Source organism: Megalobrama amblycephala, linkage group LG3, assembly GCF_018812025.1.
Source record: "Megalobrama amblycephala isolate DHTTF-2021 linkage group LG3, ASM1881202v1, whole genome shotgun sequence".
Lineage (NCBI taxonomy): Eukaryota > Metazoa > Chordata > Actinopteri > Cypriniformes > Xenocyprididae > Megalobrama > Megalobrama amblycephala.
In genome coordinates this window covers 36,637,253-36,658,052 of record NC_063046.1, presented here as the reverse complement: position 1 = coordinate 36,658,052, position 20,800 = coordinate 36,637,253, and the positions used below count along the sequence as shown (strand labels likewise).

Below are 20,800 nucleotides of genomic sequence, written 5' to 3'. Positions count from 1 at the left end.
ATACTTCAAACGAAGTTCTTTTTCCTTCTTCGTTTAGGGGTAAAACGAAGTTCGAAATGCGTGACCAGCGATATACAGTACTGTAAACGAACATCTGACGCAACCCACACTGCTGAGTGTGACAGTTAGATGAATATGTAAATATGTGCTGTGCACTTTCTTCTCAGTAACAAAATAAACACAACAAAAATGAGAAAACAGCAAGCGTTTATTACAGAAAGCATCAGAAAAGCGTCTGATCATAACAACATTGGTATGTTAGCACGAGCTCTGCAAATTAGCACTCCAGTCATGTCACGTCTTCATATAGCACTTTATTCAATAGATTGCTTAAAATCAAGCTGCTTTACAGTATCAAACATGAAAAACAGTGTTAGTGCCTCATTTTTTTACAAGCACAACTTCATTTTGTTCTATAAAGCGGCTATCCAGTGTGATCATGTTTTCACCCGCGGAGCTCTTACCTCAATGAACTCAACAGATCAAATGAGTCAGAGATGCGCTCCACGCGAGTGAAGGCGGAGCCTCCTATTACGTTATCGTCACTGACCAATGGTAGTATGAAGGTGTTTTGCAGCTGGAGCGAACTTTTCCTGAAAGTTCGCTTCGGCAAGCCATTTCGAACTTCCAAAAAGAACACAAAACGAACTTCGTTTTGGCCTGATTTTGTTCGAAATAACATCACATCAGTTCGTTCTTTGATTTCTTTTGACGTATACTGGGGCCTTAAGTTCTAGTATTCCTATTCTCCTTCATCTGCGTGCTGGTTCCACTAACCGTTACATGACAAAAAAACAGACCGAACAGTGACTTTTTTGTTTGCGGCATTTTTTTCCCTTCAGTTTTTGTTTAGTTTTTTCCCTATGGACCTACCCGCCATCCAGCTTCTCTGCCTGGAGCAGGGAGACTGCCGCTGGTAGAACACACTCGTGACTTTCTCCAGCTTGCATGCCAGACTCACTTCCCGGATCGTTTGCTCTGTGTATTTTATCACATCGGCCTGAGCGAGCAGTCCAAGGCACACATTTCAGCGGGCGGTCCAAAGGAGGACTTCGCCGCATTCGTGGAGTGGATGCTGGTGAACAGCTCCACTCCACATCCAGAGACCAGCCATCCGCCACTGACAACGTGCACGATGTAGACACGAGAGCCCACCACAGAACATGGACGCAGAAAGCCCTGCCCACAACCTCACCGCGGTGGATGGGATCGCTATGGCAACTGGAAAATTTTTTTGGAATGTTGGATGTGTTTGAGGAGGTAATTCCCCTGTTTCTACTGTCCCCACTGGTTCCGTCCTGTCCTGAACTGTCTATTTCCCAGCTGGTTCCGTCCAGCACTGAACTGTCTATTTTCCCGATGGTTCCGTTCAGCCCAGTATCTCCTGTGATCCCTCTCAGCCTCCCTCTACCACCTCCTCTAACTGCCAGTTCCTCAGCCCCACCTCCACTGGTACCCTTCAGCCCCTCTTCATCTCCTACATCCAAGTGTGCGGATCCGTTTCAGTGCTTCAGGCCACCGGCTCCACATAAACCAGATGATCCCCTGGCTCCCCCTTCAGCCTTCCCCAGGGTGGCGCCTCTCAAGTCTCCACCATGTCTCCTCCCGCCTTCGATTCCACCCTGGGGCCTTGTCATGGTTGGTCTCTGGACCAACATCTGGCTAACATCATCTATGTTACTATCATCCTTTTCTTTCACCACTTCTTGACTTTTTCTATGTGCCTTAGACTTTAAAGGTTTTTCACTTATTTTAACTTTACTTTTTACCACTGGAACTTTTAAACGTGTCATTTGCATCACTCAACATTCCTTCCTCTTCCATATCAATTTCCAAATTTTCGTTTTCCTCTCCGCTTTATGATAGTTCAATTTCTGTGCATTCACACACTCTATCTGCATATCGCTTCCTTTTCTCATTGACACCTTTTGTTTCCTCATCAACCCTTTCAACCAATCCTTCGTTACTTTGATGTGCTCTGGGTTCTGATCCTGCCCTGACACTGCTCCCCTTATCTTTGGTAGCCTACTACTTGTTTGTGCCTCATCTCGCTCTTCTGTATCTCCTTGCAAAGGGACTGCTTGCACAGGACATGAATGAGCTAAATGCCCATGTAACATTTCATCGATTCGGTTGTTGCGAAAATTACATAATCAAACCCTTCAACCCTGAACTTTAACGCAATGTTCAACTCCTCTGCATCATTTTTAAAATCATATAAAGCTGTCTCCGAAAAGGAGACATGTTTTAAAAGAGGAGACCTACACCCTAGTGGTATATTTTTAATTGTCGAGAAAATCTGTCCATGTCTTTGCAATTCTCATTATCTTATCGCTTATGAATGGCACTTTAGAAAATAACAACTTTCCTCCTGGGATTTGATAGATAAAAGAAGTATCACTCACCACACTCTTAACATGCACCTCACCCACTCACCACGGTCACGCATGTGCAGAGAGAGAGAGAGAGAGAGAGAGAGAAATAAAGAATGTAGCATATGAATCTAAAGACAGCTAATGTGTCAGTGTCATTCAGGTAAGACCTCATGAATCCTTTTTTTTTTTTTTTTTTGATTGTTTGCTTTCAGCTGACCAAGAGAGATGTTTCCATAACAACAGGGCTCAATGTACTGTGTTAATATATAGGAATTTGTGTTTTACCCGTATTTTGAATTACGCATTACAGTGTTATAAATGTAACTTATAATATCATGGCAAAAAATTGCCTGTACTTTTATACAGATTTTTTCTTACAGTGACAAATAATATATGTACAACTTATTCAGTCACAGTAAATCCTTTCTCTTTGGTCATTTATACATTTTTAAGAACTACTAAAAGAAAAACACAATATAACCCTAATGTAAACCAAAGTGGAAAAAGAAGTACACTGTTGCATACCATTAAGTACTTCTTTTATTATTATTACGAAAATTGTATACTTTAAAAATAATGCACTCCAAAATATTTCCCTACATACAAGTGCAACTAAATGTGTGAATTGAACATAATGTTTATAGACACTTAATTGTAATTAGTGAAAGTGTGCTATAGTTTAAATTTATACTGAATACAATTACCTGAAATTTTTATTTTTTGCATGTACTGACAAATATGGTCAACTTTTGTCATTTCAATAAAAACCTGAATGTCATGTATTTAAATACATTTGTGATTGTACATTTAAAACATATTAAATTTAAACGTAATATTGAATATTACTACAGATACACTAAAAAAAATGCACTAAAGAAATAATCGAATACTTTACATGTGATTTACTATAGTAGTCAACACATCAGAATAAGTGTACTTCTTTAAAGCATGAAAAAAGACAACATAAAACAATGATTTAAAATACTTTAAAGTAAAATGTTTAATTTGACATTACAAAGTGTACTTTCTGAAACTACTTAAGTGTGTGTTTAGAAACATCTGCAATTACAGCTTTTTAAATATATATATACTTTTTATAAATATATACTACCTTCAAGATATGAAGTAGGCTGATGCACATTCTTTTCAATTAAGGGCATTTCTCTTTGACAGTGGGATACATCTAAAATATGCTTTCTTGATTGATTAAACAGGCAAAAATGATGTGGAAAGATTTTTTAATTTTGTCTAATGCAACCATGATACTTAATCTTTAATAAATTATAATACAATAGAGTACTAATACATTTGTGTCCAAGTTTCTTCACTTTATTATTTCATTTAAAGCAAACTTTTTGATCCAAATCCTCTGTGAAAGGTGAAGCCTATATGCCAGATCATCTATAATCAAACTCATAAAATTATTAATTTTTAAATTACAAATCACTTTTAAATCATAAAATTGTGCAGAAAGCAGTCCTGGTTTTCTGGGCCCCTGTGAGTGTGCTGAAGTCGAAGCCCAGAATTTCCGCATCAGGGGGACTGTACATCAATCGTTAGTTTGAAAAACGAACTCTTCAAAGGTCCTGAGCTTATAGATTCATTGAACAGTTCATGACGATTCTCAGTTTAATTTACAACTGTGAAGAAAAGAGAGTATCTGCTGGAATTTAAGGCAGAGGTTCAAAGAAAAAGCTATAAAGTTTTCCTCTAGCACTCTACTGCATTCTATGAACAATGTTAACATAATGTGATTGATCACTTTATTGTTGATGATGATTCAGATAGACCATATTGGAAATACATTTTATATAAACACAACAAACTAAATCAGCTCTTTAATGTATTTTGTCTTTCAGCAGCTCAAAGTGACCATAGAGGACAAAAACAAATACAGTGATTTTGACATCTCAAGCACAACAACTACAATTACTAACTGGTGTATTGTGAAGATCTGCATATAAATCAAATGGATTTTTATTCAGATTATAATTCTTCATATCCAGACATCAGACTAATTATCTTTCTCATTGCTAGTGTTTGTTTGGGTCTGCCAGCTCTGGTTTGGGCCTGTCTTCATATGCGCCGCCACAGAGGCCGAATCTCAACATTTATCATCATCCTCCTCTTCAGTGACCTGATAGAACTGATCCTAAATCTACTTACAGTGTCATGGCTACTCATAAAAATATACTGGTACACTGACATGGTTTTCCAGTCTTGGTCAGCATTAAGTTTATATGGTTTTCACCTGCATCAGCTGGTGGCTCTAGAGGGGGTTTTGACACTGAAATATCCACTGTGTTCTGCTCATATTTTCTCACTGCCCTGTTACATCATAATCTTCATCCTTGTGCTTGTGTTTTCCTTACCGAATGCATTCCTTTTTTTCATGCATCCATTTGGAAATCGAGCCAATATATTCAGTCTTGGCACAAGTTTGGCACCACTGAGCTTATTGGCTGTAACATGTACAATCACCTGTAAAGCTCCTCCAACTCCTGTCAGAAAAAACACACATTCAGTGTTCATTGTTAGCATGGTTACTTTTGTTATGCTGTACTTACCATTCATGTTGATCATCTGTTTAGATTTATTCACTACAGTCCACAAAACGTGGTATGTGATGTCTGTCTGCTTGATGAGTTTGAGAGTGATTTCAGACCCTCTCCTGTGTATTGTGGTCTGCAGAAATCTTAAAGATGTTCACGACAAACACACAGAATGCTGATGAGACGTCAGTCTGAACTTGATGGCTGCCATGAGTTTTATCAGTCATTAGGTCTGAATTTTGCTCATTCAATCAGTGTGCTTTATTTTAGAGCTACATTTAAAAAAAAAAAAAAAAAAAAAAAAAAAAATTATAGGCTAAGCCACAGTACAATGAAAAAAATACAATTATATTTGTTTAAAAAAATGTATTTAATTAAATAATTATTAATAATTCAAAATAATTAAGTCTATAATTACTAAGAGTGAAAGTTTGCTATTGCTGGGCCACAATCAGCATGAAATTGACTTTCTAGCTCTGTGCTGATTGTTTAATCTGATTTGTTTGTTCACTGTCACTGAAAACAACAGAGAAATGTAATTGTAATGTAATGTAATGTAATGTAATTTTTGTTGTTTTTCTGACTATCTTTGTCTTCCTAATCAATCAATACAGCACCACAGTGAATGCAGCATCAAGCAAAAATCTAAAAAAAAAGATATGTTATATCTATAGTTGTCACAGAACAAGAATATGTGAATAACTCATTTTTGACAAAAAAATGTCATATAGAACTTTATAATTGGTCATGTGATCTCAACATGGCAGCCAACCATATAGTACAATAAAATAGCTAACAAAATTCAGCTGTCTTTATTCTGAAAATCCATGAGAAAACTCAGGGAAACAAATATCACAATCACTTAACACTGACCACACTGAACAATGAACTCAGGAAACACAGGGCTTGAATAACAAGAAGAACTAATGAGATTAATAACAGAACAGGTGAAAAGATCAGTATGAGGGAACAAACTGGGAAACCAGATCCAGTTTATGTGTGACTTATAAATGTAAAGATCATTACAACAGCATAAATATGGATGTGAGATTTACTTTAATAGGATCACAAAGTACACTGACAGACAGAATATACACTGTAAAAATGAAATATAGAAATAAAGGATAAAGATAAGAGATAAAGGGATAAAAATAATAAAACATTTATGTTGTTGAAATGTTATATTCCTATGTATTATAGTATACAGTAAAATAAAAGAGAGCCTGTCTACAATATCTTTTTTAACTGCAGATGAATTTCACTTTTTAGATTCTGTCTGCATTCTGTCCAATATTAAAGGGATAGTTCACCCAAAAATGAAAATTTGATGTTGAATTTGAAAAATGAAAAAAATGAATTTTATTTGATGCTTACCCCCATGGCATCCAAGATGTAGGTGACTTTGTTTCTTCAGTAGAACACAAATGAAGATTTTTAACTCCAACTGTTGCAGTCTGTCAGTTGTATAATGCATGTCAATGGGAACACAATCTATAAGAGTCAAAAAACATGCACAGACAAATCCAAATTAAACTCTACGGCTCGTGATGACACATAGATGTCTTCAGACATGAAATGATTGGTTTGTGCGAGAAACCGAACAGTTAAATCATTTTTTACCTCTATTACACCACTATGTCCAATTGCCTTGAGCGCACTGCATCCGGTGCGTGAGGTGTGTACGCGCTCTGTCATAGTTTAAAGGATTAGTCCACTTTCAAATAAAATTTTCCTGATAATTTACTCACTCCCAGGTCATCCAAGATGTTCATGTCTTTCTTTCTTTGGTCGAAAAGAAATGAAGGTTTTTGATGAAAACATTCCAGGATTATTGTCCTTATAGTGGATTTCAATGGTCTCTCCAAACAGTTGAAGGTCAAAATGACAGTTTTAGTGCAACTTCAAAGGGTTTTAAACGATACCAGACGAGGAATAAGGGTCTTATCTAGTAAAACAATTGGTCATTTTCTAAAAAAATACAAATGTATGCTTTATAAACACAAATGATCGCCTTGCACATGCTTCCGCTTTCCGTATTCTTCAAAAAGATTACGTCTTCCCTGTTCAACTTATGGAACAAACGCAGCGCCAGTTCCGTTTTTTTCTGTAAGTAGAACAGGGAAGGGTAGGACATACAGCGTAAGCTTTTTGAAGAATACGCAAAGTGGAAGCATGTGCAAGGTGATCATGTGTTTATAAAGCATACATTTGTATTTTTTTTAGAAAATGACCAATTGTTTCACTAGATAAGACCCTTATTCCTCATTTTTTTTAGAAAATGGGGGGGTTGGGGTTGCCTGGAAAATCCAACCTCACCACTGTACCAGCGGATGAGTCTGGTCGGCCATTGAATCAATTCGATTTCTAAGGTGGAGCAAATCCGAGCAAACAGGAAGCGGAGTAAACCAATCAGAGAAGGGCGGATATGATGTTAGCAAAGCGACAAGAGAGTCAACAGCGAAAAGTAAATAATTAATGTGTTTTTGGTCATTTAAAACTTAATTCACGGCTGAATAGAACAAAGTCTCGGGTCTCCCGTGAGCAATCTTTGTTGATATTGAAGGGACTTTTGCTGCACTAGAGTGACGCTGTTTGCGCCACTGAAATGAACAAATCTGATTGCACGGTTCGAATCACGACAGAGGGCGGACTGACCAGACTGATATATCTTGTAGAAGATGGCACCCTTGCAAGATGGCGATTTTGTATAAAATTGTACAATGTGAATCGAAAATGTACGATTTTTAGAAAAGATAAGTATGCATGAAGGTTTACTCAAACACAGAAACGTATGAATTCATACGAATTCACCACCAATTTGCCAAAAAAATAAATAAAATAAAAATTCTGTTGGAAAAATGCAAGCCAATTAACCATGTTTCAGTGTTTGATGCCTTGAGAGTGATAATGGGTTGTTCCTTCACTGGTTATCTGGTAGTTTGTGCTTTGTGTGGTTGCATTTCTCATCTGACTGTGGTTTCATAAATAGGCCTCTTTTTTTTTTTTTCTCAAGAATCGGAAAAAATATGTCAATTAACTAAGGGTAAATATAGTTCAGTTACAGCTAAAGGTGACTTTTCTTTAGATCTTCCGTTTAATGTACTGTGGTTTGTTAAACAGATCCTGCTATTTACAGAAATATGCTCAATCATTTATCTGCTCGAATCACCTTATAAGGAATTATTTAAAACAACATTTTTAATCCCAGTACAGAGGCAATTATTATTATTATTATTTTTACCAAGAAAAATTATACAAATAATTCTAAGAGTCCCATTGCATCTTGTATAAAACTTACAGCAAAATTGTGCAGTGAATACCAATTATAAACCAAGGGCTGGTGTCGTGCCAAATTCTGTAACCCCTCAAATTATGGGACCTTATACATTGTCACAGATAAATAGGAAAAGATACACTGGTAGTGTTGAGCAGGAACTTTATTAACAATTTGCAGATGATAATGAAAGCAGACAATCAGGTGAGTGAGTAATTTGATTTCAGGTTGCAGACAGTCACACTCACAGTTCTTTTGGAATGAAGCAGCACACAGACGAGTTGGGGAAACCTTGGTCCAGAGAAGTGTGAAGCATGAAGAAGATGAGCATACAAGTAAGTGGGAGTCAGGCAGTCTCACATGGAGATCGATGAGGCTGGACAACAGGTGAATGTGGATGGTATGTAAGGGAGGTAACAGGTGACAGGTGCAACTGGTTAGAACCCGGGTGATTGTGAATGGATGGGTGGAGCCAAAGGACCTGGTACTGCAGACATGTTGGTGGAATCTGTGACATACATAAGGTAGGCACTGTAGTGACAGTAGGATTTGGGTTATTGTTGGGATTAGGGTTAGGGTGGCAACAGCACCTACTATGGTCACATAATCGGACCAGTCACAGAATTCAATTTCACCGGATTCACAAAACTTTAACTGATATTTTCTTTTTATGATTAAAGTTAAGAATATTTTGAAATCCCAGAATACAAACTAAACCCAGATCAGATCAGGCCATGGGTTTGTATGGAAGTACACCTGTTATGGAAGTACAGTCCATGATCATACTTAAATTATAACTTTGAGTTTTACCATTTCTTTTTGTTTTTAAATGAATTTAAAACAAATATGTCACAAGGTGAATGCAGACAAAGGCTGAATCACAACAAACAACAGGCTTTAATTCCATGAGCAGGCAGATATGCAACAATGTGCTAACACACAAACAATAACTGACCAAGAGAACACAGAACAGGCAGGAACTTAAATACACAGATAATGACTACTAAACAGGAACAGCTGACAAGACTTAACTAACTGAATCCATAGTGACTAACAAGGACTGCAGACAGGAGAGAACTGAACTAAACTGAACATACATGTGACAATTCAAGGGTTGGTTCAACCAAAAATGAAAATTCTGTCATTAATTACTCACCCTCATGTGATTCCAAACCCGCAAAACCTTTGTTCATCTTCGGAACACAAATTAGGATTTTGTTGAAATCCAAGAGCTTTCTGACTCCTCAAAAGACAGCAATTTTACCACCACTTTCAAGTTTTACAAAAGTACTAAACACTAAATTAGTCGATGTGACTCCAGTGGTTCAACCTTAATTTTATGAAGCGACGAGAATACCTCTTTATAGTATTTTAATATTATATTAATAGGCAGCGGCTATTTGCACTGAGTGCAAATATCATTATTATTCTATTTACGCTAAGTGAAAATAGCAATACATTCTATTTACACTGAGTGAAAATAGCAATATATTCCATTTACACTAGGTGAAAATAGCGATAGATTCTATTTACACCATCAGTTCTTTTCAATAAGAGTAAATAGTAATTAGATGCTATCTATAGCCTACTTTATATTGACAGATACCAATTGCACATCAGTATTTTTGTACATTAACAGGATGCAATAATACCATAAAATGTAAATTATTTTATTTATTAAAATTATTAAATGGATGCTGCCTTATTGGGAGAATAAAAACCCTTCCCACCTTCCCCAAACCCTAAACCTTTTAGTATTATTAAACACTCATTCGCAGTTTATTTCCGCTTTTAGAACATTATTATAATTTTTATTTTGTGGACCACGTTAAAAGCCAGGTTTACGAGTCTGACGCACTACTGCTGTGCCACTGAAGACATTAAGACATTCTGTGCGTTGCTTTTTTAAAACTTGAGTTGCACAATCAGACATTTGGGGGCGGAGCTAGTCTAAATAGCATTTTCCAACAAGGGACGCTATTTGCACTTAGTGTAAATAGACACTCCGATATGAATATTTTATATTAAATTGCAATTTATGATTGTGTGTTTACATGTAGTGCCCCCAGCCCTATTAATGTATGTAACATCAGTGTTCAACAGCTCATAAGCAGTGCTTTATATACATGATATGCCTCCACTGGAATTATTTGAGTCTCATGTGATGGCTACATCAGTTTAAACAATGACAGACAAATTTATCTCTTTCATTGTATAATTTTAAGTGGATGACATTACTTTGTGCAGCTTTAATAACATGAAATTACTTTGTGCAGCTTTAAGGTTGACTGTTATCCTGAGTTATACTGAGAAAAAACACAGAGGCCCCATATAGACCACAGACATGAAAGCTGTATGTGAGGAACCACCATGTGCTATCCTACGTTAGGTAGTGGTTTTACAGACTTATGCTAAATAAATAAATATGGTTAAGTATACACACACTCACAAAACAAACACAGTTCTGTAAGGACCACTATCATCAAAGATGATTGACGATTAGTATGGATGAAAGCAGGGACAGCAGCGATAAAACCTTAGGGTAAACAGAACAGAACCAACATAAATGTATTGGAGATATCACTGATGTTCAATAATTTAATGTTCAACATAATTCAAGAATTATTCAGTTTCAAAGGGAAATCAGAAGGCCAAGTCCTGACTGGACAAGAGGAGGAGGGTAATTACCTCCTGAGCAACACAATAAGCTGCTTGATAATATTGATGACCCATATGGATGCTGTGATAGACCTTGTATTCCTATAGATAGTTGTGGATCAGCTGAGAGTCAACTGATGCCAGAAAAAAAACTGGAAGACATTCATAGTGTGTATAAACATTTTTTCAATAATATGTCTTTCTGTGGATTAAATAAAGTCTAATGCTTCATATAGAGAGAGATATAATAATATTAGTCTGTAGATCACTCTTTCTCCATTTGCACTGTTTTTAAAGCAAAACTCATCAGTCCTAATTTTTCATTCTTGAAATAAACATTTTGCCTTAATGGTGATTAGGTACACTGTTATGAACTGCCACCTTGAACTTGAGAATGCAACGTGTCTGTGTGGCATGACGCTTCTCGTCCATTGTGCATTATAACCAGGGTTGGAAAGGTTACTTTTAAAATCTATTTCACTACAGATTAAAATACATGCTTTAAAAAGTAATTTGTAATTTACACAACTTTTGTAACTTAATCTAAATACATTAGAATACTCTGGAACACTAATACGGTATGTAACACAAAGGGTCCACCAAACATAGGACTTGGTTTTCCTCTGCATAATACTTTTTTAACATCAATAGTTTTCCACAGTATCTCTTGAAGGAAAAAAATGCAGACAAACTAATAAAAAAAAAAAAAACTACTACTGATGCAACAAAGCACTAAGAGCTAGGGTAGGGTGTGTTTTTGAATTGCATGAACAGGGTAAATTGTAATTATTTTGTCTTCTAGGAAATATTAGCTTATGAAAGGGAGTACTAAATGAAAAAATATGATCTTTAAAGAAAATATCAAACAAAATATATACATCATAATCATCCTGTTCAAAGTTTACACCTCTTGCTCTTAATACATTGTTTCCTTCTTGAGCATCACTAAATATTTTCATCTGAGTCACTCAGTTGTCCCTAGTGTGAAAAGATGGATCTCAAAATCATACAGTTACTGCTATAAAGGGTTCAAATATGCAGAAGATGCTGGAAAAAACAGAAATGTGCAGGACCTGGAGGATTTTTCTGAAGAACAGCAGGCAGTTTAACTGTTTAGGACAAACTATCACAAAACATGAAAACAGTAGTGGATCATTCAGGTAACGTCAGACAGTTAAGATTCAAGAGTATGTAAATATTTGAATAGGGTAATTTTTCTTAATTGTGAAGTGTATGTAAACATCTGTTATGTGAAATAACTTATTCTGGACAGTACTAAAACAACATGCAATTTTTCATAATCCCTCTTATTTTGTTAAAATTATTAACATTTTGCATGTTCTGCAATATGAGCAGAACTGTAGCTAGAATGCTTTTTCAGTGTCAGAGTCAGAATCACTAATTGCTTTAATTGCCACATACAGTTTTACATTAATGTTTAAATGAAATAAATGACATTAAAATTCAAAGTAATCAATTTGGTAATCTAAAATACTTTTCAGATGTAACTAATTGGAATTACCACCCATTTAAAATGTAACTGTAAGAAAATACAGTTACTCATATTTTGTTTCATAAGTAATGACCTTTTACTCACAATAAAACTACAATTTGTACAAATTTACACAGCATTTATAGAAAAAGTTTACATTTACTTCACTTACCTTTTTTAATACTTTTAAACATTGTGGTTTAAGTAAAGATTATTCATTGCTCATTACTGAAACCACAGTCAGTGCTCAAATATGAGAGCTGAGATCAAACCACCAGATAAACCAACAACCAGAAACCAGCAGTAGAAAAAAAAAAGGAAGAGACACAGACAGAGTGAATAAATCAACCAAGAATTGAAATGTTCTCATGTCTTAAGCACAGGGCTGTACACACTCACACACACACACTATATATATCACAGAAGTGAGTACACCCCTCACATTTTTGTAAATATTTTATTATATCGTTTCATGTGACAACACTGAAGAAATGACACTTTGCTACAATGTAAAGTAGTGAGTGTACAGCTTGTATAACAGTGTAAATTTGCTGTCCCCTCAAAATAACTCGACACACAGCCATTAATGTCTAAACCGCTGGCCACAAAAGTGAGTACACCCCTAAGTGAAAACGTCCCAATTAGCCATTTTCTCTCCCCGGTGTCATGTGACTTGTTAGTGTTACAAGGTCTCAGGTGTGAATGGGGAGCAGGTGTGTTAAATTTGGTGTTATCGCTCTCACTCTCTCATACTGGTCACTGGAAGTTCAACATAGCACCTCATGGCAAAGAACTCTGAGGATCTTAAAAAAAGAATTGTTTCTCTACATAAAGATGGCATAGGCTATAAGAAGATTGCCAAGACCCTGAAACTGAGCTGCAGCATAGTGGCCAAGACCATACAGCGGTTTAACAGGACAGGTTCCACTCAGAACAGGCCTCGCCATGGTCGACCAAAGAAGTTGAGTGCATGTGCTCAGCGTCATATCCAGAGTTTGTGTTTGGGAAATAGACGTATGAGTCCTGCCAGCATTGCTATAGAGGTTGAAGGGGTGGGGGGTCAGCCTGTCAGTGCTCAGACCAGACACCGCACACTGCATCAAATTGGTCTGCATGGCTGTCGTCCCAGAAGGAAGCCTCTTCTAAAGATGATGCACAAGAAAGCCCGCAAACAGTTTGCTGAAGACAAACAGACTAAGGACATGGATAACTGGAACCATGTCCTGTGGTCTGATGACACCAAGATAAACTTATTTGGTTCAGATGATGTCAAACGTGTGTGGCGGCAACCAGGTGAGGAGTACAAAAACAAGTGTGTCTTGCCTACAGTCAAGCATGGTGGTGGGAGAGTCATGGTCTGGGGTTGCATGAGTGCTGCTGGCACTGGGGATCTACAGTTCATTGAGGGAACCATGAATGCCAACATGTACTGTGACATACTGAAACAGAGCATGATCCCCTCCCTTCGGAGACTGGGCCTCAGGGCAGTATTCCAACATAACGACCCCAAACACACCTCCAAGATGACCACTGCCTTGCATCGAATGGCATCTATGCTAATATTAGTCTTTCTGTTTATCCCGAGGTTTACCGTAGTCAACTGGATCCGGGCCGTATCCAGCTGAGACCGAGGACCGGCGCCATGACACGACCATGACCGACAGCCAGTGCCACAGTTCCTCAACAAACCGTCCATATCGGCGTGATGAATACGATCCTCAACTGGACATGACCACAACGCAGCCCTGAAGTATCAGCAGAGATCGAGTCAACTAGATCATCCATTGTGAAGGCCTCATCGACACGACAGCCAGTAGCACAGTTCCTCAACAAATCGTTCATACCGGTGTGATGAATACAATCCTCAGCTGAATGGAACTGAAATAAATACTTTGAATGCTGCGACCCTATCAGACTTATGATAGCAACCTGAATCATAACAAAGCACTGTTCGCCAGAGGAGAACTGGCCCCCCGACTAAGCCTGGTTTCTCCCAAGGTTTTTTTTTTTCTCTCTCCATTTTAACACCTATTTGCCACCTGTTTGCCACCTGATGTCACCTGTTGGAGTTTGGGTTCCTTGCCGCTGTCGCCTTTGGCTTGCTTAGTTGAGGATACTTGACATTTGACTTGACATTTGATATTCAACAGTATTCTTGACATTTATTCATCAGTGCTTTGATCTGCCTGCATTGACACTATTCTTTAAGAGCTGCTGTGCAGCCAAAATTATATACCAGTTATCAATGTAAAGCTGCTTTGACACAATCTGCATTGTAAAAAGCGCTATATAAATAAAGGTGACTTGACTTGACTAAAGAAGCTGAGGGTACTTTAACCCTATTGAGCATCTGTGGGGCATCCTCAAACAGAAGGTGGAGGAGCGCAAGGTCTCTTAACATCCACCAACTCTGTGATGACATCATGGAGGAGTGGAAGAGGACTCCAGTGGCAACCTGTGAAGCTCTGGTGAACTCCATACCCAAGAGGGTTAAGGCAGTGCTGTAAAATAATGGTGGCCACACAAAATATTGACACTTTGGGCCCAATTTGGACATTTTTACTTAGGGGTGTACTCACTTTTGTGGCCAGCGGTTTAGACATTAAATTTACACTGTTATACAAGCTGTACAATCACTACTTTACTTTGTAGCAAAGTGTCATTTATTCAGTGTTGATACATGAAAAGATATAATAAAATATTTACAAAAATGTGAGGCGTGTATTCATGTCAGTGTTAGTTGCAATCAAGGTGAGGATGCAGGATCAAGTTATAGCAGCAAATGTTTATTAACAATACTTAAACACTGGAACAGGAACTGAACAACTAACAAAACAATGACGAGAACAGGAAGTGCTGATGAGGAAGTGCAGGTGTCGGGAATCCATGATGATGAGCTGACTGGGTGCAGGTGTGGGTCAGAGGGGATTATGGGAAATGGAGTCCGGGGGCGGTGAGACAGACGGTGACTGTGACATCACAGATGATTCGGCTAGGGAGAATTTATAAGCAGGTTTGTGATACCGAATAATATCCTTATCCAGTCCCATCAGAAAAACAGCATTGAGTGAGGCATCAAGCCAACTCACCAGATAGGAAACCTCCAGAAACTCCGCAGACGGCACAGTCGGTCCTTGGCCTGGAGAGGTGGGTTTGCTGCTGGATGATTCATATCCTTTTTTGGGTCTGTTCTTCTGACAGGGTTAGTTGCAATCAAGGTGAGGATGCAGGATCAAGTTATAGCAGCAAAGGTTTATTAACAATACTTAAACACTGGAACAGGAAGTAAACAACTAACAAAACAATGATGAGAACAGACAAAGGAGTGCAGGAGGAGAGAGTCTTTAAAGGAAGTGCTGATGAGGAAGTGCAGGTGTCGGGAATCCATGATGATCAGTTGACTGGGTGCAGGTGTGGGTCAGAGGGGCAGTGAGACAGACGGGTACAACACACTTCTGTGAGATACTGTATGTATGTATGTATGTATGTATGTATGTTTGTTTGTGTGTGTGTGTGTGTGTGTGTGTGTAAATATATATATATATATATATATATATATATATATATTATATAAAACGGTGGCCGAGAGAGCTCAACGTGCTGCAAATGAAGAAAATACATGCAAATAGAAAAAACACCAACAAATAAAGAAAACATCTTCATCAGTTTGACAACACATGCACTGCAAAAGTCCACAACACATACAAATAGACAAATGCGCTGCAAAAGCGCTAACATTAAGTTAATCAAAGAACAAAGGTAACAGGGAAAATTGACTAAAGAACTTTTGTAGCTTTAATAATGATTTAGCTATATTTCATTTATAATTTACATAGTGCAGACTGTTTGATAACTTTATTTAGAATTATGTATATTTCCTACCAGGAAGGGCACAGATAAATATGGCATTTATGTTGGGTTTATGTGAAGGTTGTTTTAAGTTCACTTAAATTAAATTTTATTTTTTACTATTAAACTTTTTTGGAGTTTAATTACACTGTAATGTTTAATGGCTATAATTCATGTTTGAAATTGTTTAATATGATAGTTTCATCCTTGCATCCATAATATAATATATTGTTAGTCTCAAGAGTATTTATATTAGTCAATATATTGATTAGTATGTGATGTCAAAGTGTCCTGATGGACTGGCGGTAGAATTTTTGTTTGGCATACCAGAGGTTATGGGTTCTAATTCACCCTCTTATCATTTATTTTATTTTTTTCCTCATTAAATCCAAAGATGTTCATCAGTGATTGTATATCAAGAGTAGGGACACGTTTATGTGCATTTTGTTTGGTGATTTTACCTGAACGAATAGTGTCTCCGCGACAGCGCACAAGCACCAAGAGAACACTGTTGCAAGAATAAGTAGTGGGGACAAAATCGACTCTGGCAAAAAGTGGTGGGGACATGATCCACCGCAAATTATGCCTATGGTGCCCCCAGTTGTCTTAAACTTACGTGAACCAACGTACGTTAATAGATAATTAATTGGCGGAGCATTGCACCGCCTGTGCATATCTAATCTGATCATAAGATGTGTGCTTGACATTATCAGTTTCTGACTTAAGCAGTGTGTGCAAAGTACCGCGGGAGCAATTCACAAACAGTCGTCACAGATGCTCTAGGGCGGCTGCACTAGCTCTGATAACGACAACAGTTAATACGTGCGTTTCATGTTTATTCTGACTCATTCAATTCCGTTAATGCTCACAAAATCGTGCTTTTACTAAAAACTCTATTCATGTAGCCTAACATTATTGCTATAGCATATTGTCATTTATCCAAATAAAACTGATACATGAAAGTGGGCAAAAGAGGCACATTATTATAACTTTTCCAACATTATTCTTTAAAGTAATGTAAATTACTGTAAAAACCTTTTTTTATATGGCTGAAGAACATATTATTTCACTGTATTATGTCACTGTCTTCACAAATAAGTGTCTAGAGTCATGAAATGATTATGTCTTGAAATCAACTATATTTTTGTCCTGTTGTTTAATGTTCAAGGCTTTTTTTTATGCAGGCTACACTAATCACTTTGCATAAGTCAGTAGAGATCCTTGCAGATCTGGACTCTGTATTAATTTTTTGCTCGCAGACAGTATATGAAATCTCTTATGATATTTTACGCCAATATGAAGGTTTGTTTATATGGTTCTTTTAACAAAGTTATTTAATTTTGCCATTACTCTTTTACACTACAAATGTATTTTTTGCTATAATATTTTCACCATTACACATTTCTCATTTCTTACAGTAAACATCTCAGCAAGTTCTAAGTACCGAAGAGTTCATCATTACATCTAAACTAGTTGAAGTTGGATGTCAGAGGCCACGTTCACACAGTCATGTTTTGGGATTGACAACCGCATTTACTTAACAGGTGTGAGTCTCGAAATGTCTCGTTCACACAGCAACTTACAGTATTGTCTGTAACACTGTCTGTATGAACATGCAGTGAGTGTCAAGCCCGTATTCTCTTACTAGTAACCATAACGACAGTGATCAACGTAATATTAAAGATGGCGACGTCCATAAAACTGAAAAGTATTATCACTTTTCACATGACAAGAGACTAATTGAACCGCGAGTTCATCCATCAAAACTTCATTAACCAACAGCAGCATGTAAACACGCACTAGCCGGAGTCTTTAACCGCTGCACACGAGTGTCACGTCCTTTGCGACATCATCTTCTTCTTCTTTTGATTTTTATTGGCGGATGGCAAACCAACTTGAGGTGCATTTACCGCCACCTATTGGACTGGAGTGTGGGCAAGCAGCAACTTGACAAAAAGGAAAGACTTAAAAAAACAAAAACAAAAACAAAACAAAAACCGTTAACTAAATATTTTATATTTTATAATTTCAAATTCTTTCACTTAACCTAGTATTTTTCAAATAATGCATTAGAAGACTGAATATTTTCCCAGACATTGTTTTCCCTAGAAGATTTTTTAATGTCATGTTTTGTTTTCCAACTTGTATTTCTAATTCCCTTCTTTCTTCTTCATATCTTTTACAATCCATTAAAATGTGTTTTACTGTCTCTTGTGTGTTGCAGTGATTGCAAAGACCAGTGGGGTGTTTTCCTATTCTATGTAATGTAAAATTTAAACCAGCATGACCTATTCTGAGATGCGATTCCTGCTCTGCCTAATACTTATGCCTACTTTTTTTTTGTATATTATACAGATGTCGTCCAGTATCAGCTATGTCCCAATATTCTTGCCATATTTTGTTTACATGTCCCTTAATAATGGTATTTGTACATCAACTATTTCATGTTTTATTGATCCTTTTGCCAGAGTATCTACAATCTCATTTCCTTCCACCCCTACATGAGCAGGAACCCAAAGGAAGAAGAAATCCAGCCCTCTATCATACAGTATTAATAGCAAGTGGTATATCTCATATGATATCTTTTCTGCATGATGTTTTCCCAGATTGAATACTAGATAGGGCAGATAAGCTGTCAGAAGCTATGGCTACATTTTGCATCTGATTATTTCCTTCCAACCACTGTGGTGCCAATAAAGTTGTTAAAAGCTCTACCGTGTACACCGATAATGATCTGCTGCTCTTTTTTTAACTGCTATTTCATAATGCGGAATGAAGAAAGCAGCCCCAGTACGGCCTGTCTCTGGCTGCTTTGATCCATCTGTAAATATTAATATTTTGTCTTGGTAGAGGTCCATATATCTTTGAACTATTATTCTCTGTGGTATTACTTTAGATTTTTCTTTTAACATTTGTTGAAGGCTTATATCTACAAATGGCTTTCTGAATTTCCAAGGTGGAACTGTTGATATTGCCACAGTAGGGCTTACTTGGAGCTGGCTAAGGCTTGCATTTTGTGCTTTTGCATTTCATATCCATCCAAAACTGTAATAATTAGTTTTACTATGTTCTGAACAGTCTTGTAAGATGACCTTTGTGGGATGTACCTCACTATGCCTTTGCAGATTAATCCAATACGCCAGCATGATTTTGATCCTCCTAATACGTAAAGGAATCTCTCCTGTCTCAACCTGTAACACTGGTGATGATTTAAATTCTCTAGAACAAATCTGAAGTGCCTGTGCCTGTGCCTGTTCCACATCAAGCTTTTTAAGGTTTGATTCTGATGCTGACATATAGGCTTGGCAACCTTTGCGACATCTCACGCATGACACATCATTTGAAAAGAAACACAAAAATGACATGAGTGGCTCCGGTGGAGAACAGTGACTGGATCTAACATCTTAAGATGATGCACAGCTCACATCTCTGTTGCAGTAAGTTACCAAAAGCGAAACCACACACAAAACACCTTAGAAGAGCAGCTCTCTCGCACTGTATGATGTGACAGGATTTCCACGTAAGGAGCAGAGGTATGAAATACAGACGCTAAATGTTGAAAGTGCTTTATAAAGTAATTATTAGTACAATGTATTTCATTCTAAGCTACTGTGTTGTGTATTGACAATTATGTGAGTTTGAAAGTGTCTTGTGCATTCAGGCCACAGTTTCTACTCAAAATGTTGGGAGTGAAACAACTATCATGTTGCTGGATATGCTGCTCTCTTCAACCCCTGTAAAGGGCTCAATGTTCAGACCAAGCAAGATACCTCATCTGGTGTTGGAGGAGGAAGACACTGAATCAGAAGTACCAGTGGAACCCCATGACTCAGCATAACCCTGAGTCTACCATCACTGAGGAATCTGAATTGTTGTAAGTAATAAATACATAATGTAACAATTCACAACTGAATTACTTTTCAATGAACATTACAATTTTTTTTTTATATAAATTGTTTTTTTGTTTTGTTTTTTAGGATAGATCCACAGTCAACTCGTGTGAAAGAAAATACATGGTTTTTGAAAGCTGCCTAAGAGAGTTATTTATGTCCTGTCCGATTTGTTAGACAAAGTGTGCCGTCAAGACCAGGCAAATGGGGACTTCTGTGGCATTCACTCAGCTCTGTGAGAAGTGTCAGTACCACAGACAGTGGCACAGTGTAACGGAGGGGAGTCCACTGGAGGCGAGTGTAGTAGAACCCAAGTGCAGTTTAATGATAATAATCCATGATACAAATGTGAACAGGAACATGAAAACAGACGTGACTTGACCAGACTTGACTAAATGACTCACCGACAGCAGGTTACATTGATAATACATGACAAAGGAACATGGGGAAGACAATGGCTATAAATACAAGAACTGATGGAACACATGACTAGGACAACCAATGGGGAAGTGACACAAGGAACAAGAGAACCAATAACAGAACAGAACTGAAAACCATATGACCATAAACAACCAATGAGAACATGACACCTAGACTAAGGGAGAACATGAGGAGCAAGGGAAACGACACAAACAAGCAACATGAAACAAACTACAAAATAAAAGACATGAAATCAAAAACATGAACACATAACCAAAACACCCGTGACA

General features: G+C 37.3%; 1 long non-coding RNA gene across 1 annotated transcript; it reads right to left on the bottom strand.

Annotated features, from left to right (window-relative positions):
- Positions 1-15,133: 15,133 nt before the first annotated feature.
- On the bottom strand, positions 15,134-15,855 carry LOC125264153. Its single transcript, XR_007184002.1, has 2 exons — positions 15,441-15,855; positions 15,134-15,343 (listed from the first exon to the last, which is right to left on the bottom strand). It is a non-coding gene; the product is annotated as an uncharacterized LOC125264153 (long non-coding RNA).
- Between the last annotated feature and the right edge of the window lie 4,945 nt (positions 15,856-20,800).